Source organism: Linepithema humile, chromosome 3 (genome assembly GCF_040581485.1).
Source record: "Linepithema humile isolate Giens D197 chromosome 3, Lhum_UNIL_v1.0, whole genome shotgun sequence".
NCBI lineage: Eukaryota > Metazoa > Arthropoda > Insecta > Hymenoptera > Formicidae > Linepithema > Linepithema humile.
In genome coordinates this window covers 10,707,884-10,718,701 of record NC_090130.1, presented here as the reverse complement: position 1 = coordinate 10,718,701, position 10,818 = coordinate 10,707,884, and the positions used below count along the sequence as shown (strand labels likewise).

At 32.0% G+C, this 10,818-nt stretch overlaps 2 protein-coding genes across 7 annotated transcripts in view; one reads left to right on the top strand and one right to left on the bottom strand.

The window, feature by feature from the left end:
* LOC105674694 (uncharacterized) overlaps positions 1-10,818 on the bottom strand; it is a 36,778-nt gene that overhangs the window by 17,873 nt on the left and 8,087 nt on the right. Inside the window, exon 1 of one of the 3 annotated variants that reach the window (XM_012371200.2) lies at positions 435-968. The exons of the other annotated variants lie outside the window; for them this stretch is intronic. The gene's annotated coding sequence lies outside the window, so the exon portion shown is untranslated. Of the gene's footprint in view, positions 1-434; positions 969-10,818 lie in introns of those variants that run through there. 3 annotated transcript variants of the gene reach the window in all.
* LOC136998428 (uncharacterized) overlaps positions 1-10,818 on the top strand; it is a 34,264-nt gene that overhangs the window by 20,191 nt on the left and 3,255 nt on the right. The window contains exon 2 of one of the 4 annotated variants that reach the window (XR_010889002.1): positions 7,540-7,726. The gene's annotated coding sequence lies outside the window, so the exon portion shown is untranslated. Of the gene's footprint in view, positions 1-7,247; positions 7,727-10,818 lie in introns of those variants that run through there. The other 3 variants (XM_067351023.1, XM_067351022.1, XM_067351024.1) reach the window with 3 other exon arrangements.

The window sequence follows — 10,818 nt, the reverse complement described above, 5'->3', positions numbered from 1 at the left end:
GATATATTCAAGACATCTAAAAAGACATATAAAAGATATCTAAAAGATATTTAAAAGATATCGAAAAGAGATCTGTAAGATGTCTTCGAGACATCTTTTAGAATCTGCAAGATATCTAAAAGACAACTCTAGATATCTGAAAGATATCTTAAACTGTTGCATAAGATATCTTTTAGATTCCTAAAAGATATCTTTTCGTTAAAAATGTAAGACATCTCAAGACATAGCAAGATATCTTTTAGGGATCTAAAAGATATCTTTTTGTTCATTTGGGATATGTTTCAGCTGATCATTCAGCCATTTTCAGTGCTATCTTTACAAAACTGAATAATTATATATCTTAGAAATTTTTTTTATATAATTGAGGTCAATATAATAAAAATTTTTACCTACTGAGATAAATAACTAAATAAATTTATTTTTTTGTCGCATACCTGTTTCTTAGAAGACCGTAAGTTCAATTCGTCATTATTAATAAAAACTCTTATGAAGTGATCACGTATGTGATCGCGAGAATTTCTTATTGAGGGTGCCGTCACATGCGGCGTAACTTGCGTAAGCGTAACCCGAGTATTCTAGTAACTTTATCAAAAATTACACATTCTGAAAGTCGGCATTCACATGGGGCGTACTTTGCTGAAATGTTAAAAATGCGTAACTAATACAACCAATTGCTGATTAGAGTTTCTGTTGTACACTTTAACAGAAATACTAAAGAAATTTATGATTGGTTTTCGTAACTTACGCATCTGGAAAAGTACGCGTCATGGGGAACCGATATTCTGTATACGAGTATATGTGAAGCGGAATATATGTAATATTTATAAAGTAAATCTGATTTAGTACACCTTGTATGTTCTTGAGGTTATGTAAAAAGATTATCGGTGATATTGATAGACTCATCATTCCAGAAGGTACTAATTTATATTCATGCTAATTACGTTATAATTAATAATTCATTAAGTTAATATTCAAATATTAATTTTTTATATATTAGTAGATGATTATAAGCTCAGAAAAGTGTATAATGAATCCTGATTTAGTATTATTTATTATATGGAAACAATGGCAAAGGTGGAAGAAGCAAACATTTCAACAGCGGAAAATTAGAAAACATCACATATTAAAACTGTTTGCAATATGGAAACTGATAATATATAAAGAGAAAAAAACTCGTCGCAAAATGTGGGTACGTCCTATATTCACAGAAAGACAAAGATTATTACAAAATGTACTCTTTTCACGCTGCATCACCTACACCACCACACACTTTAGTTGCGCTTCTTTCTTTAATTCATCGTAACAACAATAGCGTAAAAAACATAAAAATAACTAGGTGGAAGCTAAAATTCAAATGAGACGATGTGATTAGTCGGCGCAAGTTACGCTTACGCAAGTTACGTTGCATGTGACGGCATCCTGAGGTGTTGATCGAAAGTCACCATATTCTCAACTGTGAGTTAATGTTAATTCTAAAACGTGAAATCCAGAAGGCGTTAGGCAAGAAGGATATAAGGGAGGGGAAAACACAAGAAGAAAGAGTAATCAAATGTACAGCCGGCAAGGAGAAAAATGTTATTTTTCTACCTCTATAAAGTAGGCAATAAGTTGAGAATCGGAACATACGAATCAGAGAGCAAATCAGTGTCACTTTGTTTATTTAATCCGTGTGACTGTCTTTTTATGTTTATCATTTCAGAAGTTAGTCTTCTGAAATATGATTTTTCATTATCAACGATGCTAACTCCTTCCCAATTCATTTGATGATTTAATTCTAATCGATATTGTGAGATAACTGAAGGAGAAGTGCTTTTTTTAATGTCGTTTTTATGCTCTTTGATCCTAGTCTCCAACCTTCTCTTCGTCTGGCCTATGTATGTTGCCTCGCAATCTACACAAGCAATTTTATACACTACACCATTGTGTAACATTTTTCCTAGATTGTCCTTGGATGTTTACGATAATTTAAGTTCGAGTTTGTTTCACGAGGGCCGAAAAATGAGATAGACATAACCATCTAGAACTTTTATGATTTATGACAACTCGACGCTGTCTTGTATTGCTTGAGTTAAATTCATTGAATTTGTTGAGTTTAAAGAGCAAATTTTATTGTAATAAAAAAATGTCAACTGCAAATCAGTCTATGAAAGAAACAAATAATGTTGGTATGTATGTTGGTATACCTCTTTAATAGATATAATTATATATATATGTATATAATTATATTTATTAAACTCAACAAATTCAATGGGCGGTATTCATAGTCCCTTCTTATATTTAAAATCGTCTTAAGCACGGACTTATATTCGCTCTCTTCGTCAAACATAGATTGTGTCTGACGAAGAGAGCGAATATAAGTTCGTGCTTAAGACGATCTTGAATATAAGAACGGACTATGAATACCGGCCAATGAATTTAACTCAAGCAATACAAGACAGCGTCGAGTGTCATAAATCATAAAGGTTCTAGATGGTTATGTATATCTCATTTTTCGGTCCTAGTGAAACTAACTCGAACTTGAATTATCGTAAACACCCATAATCTCCTATAGATGCCTACTAGACATCCACAGTTCCGCATTACATACCTCCATTCGACATCCATTAAATATATTCATAGATATCATATGGAGCAATCATAGATGTTCCATAAATATTTCATAGAGCTTTGATGGATTGTAGTTTCAATTCGTCATTAATAAAATTATTTGGAAGTAAAGTCACAAATATGATTGCGAGATAGTCTTGTTTATATAAGTGTTAACAGAATGTCACGACTGTGAGACAGTCAAGAACTGTGAGACAGTCGAGAACATGGTGACATTCTGTTAACACCTACATAAACAAGACTATCTCGCAATCACATTTGTGACTTTACTTCCAAATAATTTTATTAATGACGAATTGAAACCACAATCTTTCTACTAAACAGATTTGTAACGTTAGCACCAAAGATGGCTGAATGATCAGCCGAAACGTTTGACATCGACGATGCCCTAACAATATTCGTTACTATGGATACTGATACTTCTATCCAAGGTTGGGAAAGTTACTTTATAAAAATAACTCGTTACCATTACCGTTCTTTTTTCTAAAAATTAACTCGTTATCGTTACTCGTTACTAATTTTAAAAAGGAACTCGTTACCGTTGCCGTTACTCAAAAAGTAACGAATTGTTACAATTTCCGTTACTTTTTTTATGTATAATACAAATTATATGCACAATTTTTCTAATATAAAATTAAATTAAACACTACAAATTTACAGTAAACATTAAAAATTTTTGAACATTATTTTTTATTAAAGTAAGAAAAATGATATAATTTTAATAATGATATCGCTATTAATATAAAGTGTAATAATTTTAATAATATATAATAAAAGTAATAATTTTAATAATAAGATATTTTAAATAAGAAAAATTTTTAATAAGTTGTAAACCAGCTTTCTTAAAAATTTTTAGATGTTATAAATATAAATTAAAAAGTTTTCTTATTGTTAGTTTTTCTATAAATTCGTAGATATATAGAGTAAATTTGAAAAATGTAACGGTAAAAATAACTGTTAAATTCGTTACTCGTTACCGAAAAATGTAACAAAGTTACTTTTTTCGTTACAAAAAAAATTTGTAACGCCGTTACCGTTACAGTTACCGAAAAAAAGTAATTGTAACGGTAACGGCGTTACAAGTAACGCGTTACTTCCCAACCCTGCTTCTATCAAACATCGATAACAGATGTCTAATAGACATTTATGATGGATTTATATCGTCATTTATCATAGAAATAATATTGATTTCTAATAGAATCCAATATCCATCGTAGAGATCGATGTAGTATGGAGTTATGGAGATTATATGGACGTCCATTGGATATTATGTTCCGTGTGGGCACCCTCTACACCTTGTCTTTTTATGTTCCCAAATGAGTAGAATTTTAATCTTTCTTCAATAATATAAAAAATGAATGGAAGAGGGTAATTATTATTCAATAAAATGTTGATAATGTGATTAAAATCTTCTTGATGAAAACGTGGATGAGACGGTCTTATAGCTCTATCCACCATTTTAAAAATAACTTCTTTCTTATGAGAAATATGATATTGTGAGAAAAAATTTAAGTACCTCCCGGAAAAAGTCTGTTTGTGATGCCATTTAGCCATTTTGCGAGAATTTCTTATTGAGATATTGATCGAAAGTCACCATGTTCTCAACTGTCACTTTAACTGTTAACTGAGTCTTTTAAAAGAATTGACAAAAAATTGTCCAAGATATTGGTAAAGCACAAAAAGAATTTAAACATTAAACGGATTGATTTCTATTGTAAATACAGCAATTCTCAAGAACATAGGTTGAATCCGATATTCTGTGACAATAACAGTAATGTTGAAAGGGCATACTTTGTTGGTCTTCCTCCAATTTGTGAAAATGAAAATAAAGTTGAATCTGTTACATTGTCTTCCGATGCTTTCACATGGGAGAATCCTTTTGATATTATTCACAAAGAATGGTTCATTAATCTTACTAACGTTGATATTCCTAATGAAATTCAACTGTTATTACAAATGGGCGACCGATTTTGTACTCAAAAAGAAAAGATAAAGATAAGGTCTTGTTAGATTATATTAAATATGTTGAAATAAATATAGGTAAAAGTGATGATAATTCTAAAACAAACATTAGGAATAAGACCATTCCAATTTTGAAATATTTTTATAATAGCAACGTTCAATGTAACTCTCAAGAAAGATTAATTCTTAAATGGATGATTGTACAAATGAATTCATTAAAAAATATCCTGAGATCTTATTTACTAATGCGGATAAAGGCAATGTGACGATAGCGATTAATAGGTCAAATTATATCAATAAAATAAATGGTCTTTTGTCAGATGAGAGCACGTATGAAATTGTGAAAAAGGATCCAACTAATAAAATTGTGAGCGATTTACGCTCACATTTAAATAGATGGAAAAATAAGGATTTTATCAGCAAAGAAATTTATAATCGTTTAATGTCAAGTGAAGGCATCCTACCACGCGCCTACGGGCTTCCTAAAATCTACAAAAAAGGCATTCCGCTTAGAATTATTGTCTCCAGCCCATTATTGTATCAATAGCCCATTATATAATCTGGATTGTTATTTGCACGAGATTCTTAGTAATGGCATTCGTAAACCTAATAGTTTCGTGGAGGACAGTTTTCATTTAGTGAGAGAAATGAGCAGCATAAGTATGAGACAAGATTATGATCTGGTCTCACTTGATGTTGTTTCGCTTTTTACTAATATACCTATAGAAATGGCTTTGTCCAGTATAAGAAGGAGATGGAATTTTATTGACAATAAAACGAAAATTTCCTTTGACGAGTTTATCATAGCTATTAAGTTTGTTCTAGATTCTACATTTTTCAAATTTCAAGATAAAGTGGGCTTGTTCGTTTTAGCTGCACTGGGGCAGCTCTGGGTCTGCTCTAAACAAGATAATACAGGACAAACTATTTATCTGTTCTGTATTATCCTGTGTAGAGCAGACCCAGAGCAGCCCCAGTGTAGCTAAAACGAACAAGCCCAGTATATAAGCAAACTTTTGGTAGCCCTTTGGTTCCCCTCTGTCTCCTATTATTGCCAACATTACTCTTACGGATATAGAAGAAAGGGCACTGAAAACCTTAGTTTTGAAACCGCTTTTCTTTTATAGATATGTGGATGACATAGTTTTGGCGGCTCATAATAGTGTTATCAATAAAATAATAGAAGTTTTCAATTCGTTTCATGATAGAATTAAATTCATGTGCGAAAGAGCAAAAATTAATAGTTTTTCGTCTAGAGATATTTTAAAAGTCTTTAGCCGAGAGCACAAGCTTTTACATAAAGCATAACGCATAAGCATAAGGAAATTGATTGGTCTATATATAAGCATAAGCAAATGCATAAGAAAATGGACCAATCAATTTCCTTATGCTTATGCGTTATGCTTTATGCAAAAGTCTGTGCTCCGGCCATTTAACTTTTAACTTTTGCTATGCTGTGATGACATAAGGCCGGAGCACAGACTTTTACATAAAGCATAACGCATAAGCATAAGGAAATTGATTGGTCTATATATAAGCATAAGCAAATGCATAAGGAAATGGACCAATCAATTTCCTTATGCTTATGCGTTATGCTTTATGCAAAAGTCTGTGCTCCGGCCAATAGCCGTGATATAATGCCGTCTAATGTGATGCTGTGTGTGTGAGTGGATGTGTGCGTATGTGTGGGTATATGCTGTGTTGTGTATATACACACGCGCGTACACACCCACTACTCACTCGCATACACACCTACACGATACATGCAGTACACACACGCACGCACATACACGCATATGCACGCACAGGCGCGCATACGCACGCACACGCATGCGCACCCGCTCCCTACTCCGTACCCGCCATATTCAAATAAAAATTATTTATCTTGCGTTTTAAACAAAAACAAATGTTGGAATTATAAATTTAACCGATTATTAATAATGTACAAACGACGTACAAACGATTAAGCACGATAAATTCATAAGTTATAGTTTACGTGACGTAATTGCGACATAGGGGGGGGCCATTGAGTAAAAAGAAACAGGAGGGAGCGTATACTAGCCAGGACTAGGCAAATCCGCGGACGGATGTACGTCAGGCAGCCATCTTGAGCGACCACTTTTTGAAAGTGAGAGGGAATGCTCGAGCACAGCGGCAAGCGGTATACCGTACGGCGTACGCATAAACGTGTGCAGTGTAGTCTTTTATGCAAGTGTATGGAAATAAACGGTGGTATACTGTAAAGCTAAACGGTGGTATCAAAATGGTATATTGTAAAGCTTGTGGAATAACAGCAGCAGCTCGAAATTATGGAATAACGTTTCATCGGTTAGTATTATCAATAATAATGAGATTTTTATTTTGGAGGTTATTCACAATAATTACTAAATAATTTTTACTCAAACAGGTTTCCGAAAAATGTGGATCAAAGAAACACGTGGATAAATTTTTGTAAGGACGAAGGATTCAATATAAATTTAAATAATAGTACGCTTTGTTCGCAACATTTCGAGGAATCATGTTTCGACAAAACATCAACTGCGAAAACCCGCTTAAAACCCTTATCTATACCAACAATAAGTATTTCATTTCGAAATATGTATGTATTAGTAGAATATAGAGAATAAGCTTTTTTGTGTATATACAATTTATATATATAATATTTTTGTAATTTGTATATGTATATATATATATATATGGAATACCCAATTATATATAAATATATATAATTGTGTATTCCATTCTTATATATAATATTGTATACACAATATTATATATAAAAATTTACATTATCTGCAAAGAAATTCAAGAAAATCAATAAGCTTGTTTCAGATTAACATTGCCACTATTATACCATTGTTCATGACATTGTGCAAATGTCATGAAAACAATACTCATCATGTAGTAATGTAACAAAGTGTGTAGTAAATAATAATATTCAATGAGTTACAGTAATTTATTTGTTTGCAGGAAAAAATTGATGCAACTGTCACTGCGATGACAATACATTCACAGACAGAAAGTGTCAATAAAACATCTTTAACAGACGCTATGGAAACTAACACGTCGACAGATGCAGCAACAATGAATTGCAGTTTTGATATGGATACTTCTATAACTATGGAAGAATCAACTGTCAATGATACTTTGCAGATGAGTAAGTCAGAATTCATAGAAGAAGCAAATATTGCTGTAGAATTTCAACCATCTAACAGAAATCTTAACATAGAATCGCCTTCTACTTCTTTTGGCACGTTTTGCTGTGAAAGTGACGTTCCATTAGAAATTTTATCAAGTGATACGCCGAAGAAAGCCATATTAAAGAAAAAAATTGTATCGATGGGACGGGTACTTGCTAACAAGTCAAATGTTATTAGAAAGTTGCAGAAAAAGAATTGGAATCAGAAAAAAACAATATTTAAATTAAAATCCGTAATAAGCGAGCTTACTAAGAAAAACTTAGTATCAAGTGACAACGCTTACACAATAATGCAGGAGTTTGGACCAAATGAGCAACTAATTAATAGGTTATTTCGAAAAACGACAAAAATTAGTGTTCAAAAGCAGTATCAGGAAGAAATAAGAAAGTTTGCTATAACACTTCATTTTTTTTTTCAGGAAAAGCATATGATTATGTGCGAAATAAATTCAATAATTGTTTGCCACATCGTAAAACACTATCTAAGTGGTATTCAACAATTAATGCTTCACCAGGATTATCTGTAGAAGCTCTGAAAATGATTACAATTAAAGTGAAAAGTTCTGAACGACAGATCGTGTGCGCATTAATAATGGATGAAATAGCTATAAGACATAAAATAGAATTCGACGGTAAAAAATATTACGGATATGTAGATTTCGGAGTAACATTAGATCAGGATAGAGATATTGCGCGAGAAGCTCTTGTTTTCATGATTGTGGCTATCAATGATACTTGGAAATGTCCAGTAGGATACTTTTTCATAAATGGACTCAATGGAACTCAAAAAATGAATTTGGTTACGCAATGCTTGAAAGCGCTTTTTGATTGTGAATGTTATAAGTTTAACTTTTGATGGTTGTCAAGCTAATTTTGTAATGGCGAAATTACTCGGATGTTCGCTGAACATAGAAAATATGAAAACAAGTTTTAAAAATAACAATCATATAGTGCAAGTATTGCCTGATCCATCTCACATGATTAAGTTAGTGCGAAACACTTTCGCAGATAAAAAAATAATGATCGACGAGAACGGTGGCTTTATCGATTATACTTTTATTATTAAGTTGTATGAACTGCAAGAAACTGAAGGTCTCCATTTAGGCAATAAATTGCGAAGGCAGCACATTCAATTTTTTAAGCAAAAAATGAAAGTAAAACTTGCGACTCAATTATTGAGTAGATCCGTGGCAGAATCATTGGCATTTTGTAAAAACAATTTGAACTTGAACAATTTTAAAAACTGCGATGCAACGATAAATTTCGTTATGATAATGAACGATGTTTTTGATATACTAAATTCGCATAAATTGTCTAAATTCGGTTTGAAAAGAGCGGTATGTGAACAAAGTATACAATTGATAAAGGATTTTACAGTTAGGTTTAATAAATATATTTTGGACTTAAAATTTGATAACGGACAACGCATTGTTGAGTCGAACAGGAAAACGGGATTTATCGGAATCGCCGTATGTTTACAATCAATCATAAATATTTATGATATACACATTAATTGCGAATCCGAATTGCGAAAATTCATCTCTCAAGTTTTTGCCAGTCTATAAATGTAGCCAAGATCATATCGAACTATTTTTTGGATCAATTAGATCGCATGGAGGCTACAATAATAATCCTACCTGTCGCCAATTTATAGCTGCTTACAAGAAATTGCTCATTCATGCTGAGATTCGTGAAGGTGGTCTTGGTAATTGTGTTCCATTGAATCAAATAGATATTTTGAATTGTCCAAGTTGGAAGCAAAAACCAGAAAATCAAATAAATAATAGTTATTCGTCTTTTTCAAACTTTTTGGAAAAGACTGTCGAAAACAACACGGAATATATTGATCATGATCATGATTATTTTTTTACAAATATGACATTATCACAGTATTGTGAAGAAATAATTATTTATATTGCGGGTTTTGTGTCACGTAAATTAACTAAGTCACTTGCATGCGAATCTTGTATTGGTGCGTTATTTGGCTTTAAGGAAAATTTGATGGCTAGTTTAATACAAGTTAAGGATAAAGGAAATTTAGCATATCTAAGCAATGATGTCATAAAAATTTGTGTTGTATGCGAAAAGTTTTTCAGGAGAGAATTTTTCGATCAACAAAACTTATACAAAATAAAAAAAGACAAGTTAATACAACGTATAATGGCAGAATTTTTGCATACAACTGTGTTTAAAGAATTGCAGAGTCATGCACTGGACGATCATCCGTTAGAAAATCATTTAAATCTATTGTTAAAGTCGATCGTCGAAAGTTACCTTAATTTAAGAATTAAGTATACATGTAATAGCATAAACGTAAGTGATAAAATAAGAAACTTTTATACGAAACTCATACTGTTTAAAGGACAATAAAGTAGTGTAATGTGATATAACAGAATTTTATTTATTGTACAATCTTGATTCTTATGGCGTTTTTCATTGGGATTGCACTCGTGCAGTGTTTCTATAAAAGAGATGTTAAAATTTGCACGAAAAGGTAGATTTATAGATTTTAACATTGCTCTTATGGAAATACTGCACGAGTGCAATCCCAATGAAAAACGCCATTAAAATTTGGTATTATTATTGCATATTATAGTTATTTTCTTTTAATTGTACTTTATTTCCTAATTAAACATAACAAGTCATTCAATATTGGCGCCCTTGAGCAACCACTTTATATAGTCACTTCCGTCCGCACTTTTACGACCAAATGCTTCCTCCTGTTTCTTTTTACTCAATGGGGGGGGGGGGGGGGGGCTAACTATCATTGGCACAGTTACGAAAACTTTGTAATTTTTTTTTAAATTAACGAAAAATGTACAAACAATGTACAATCCGAATATATAAATGTTTTTACGATTTGCGTTAGGGGGGGGGGGCCAACTATATAGACCTATAAAAGTGTGGAAAAAACACGAGCAGGGTCCATTACCTTATGCTGACAATAATTCTAGGATGTATGACCAGTACAAATTTTTAAAAACTTTGGATATGACAATTGGTATTAGTCAACAAGACGATTGTTGTATTTTATCAGACTCAAATATATG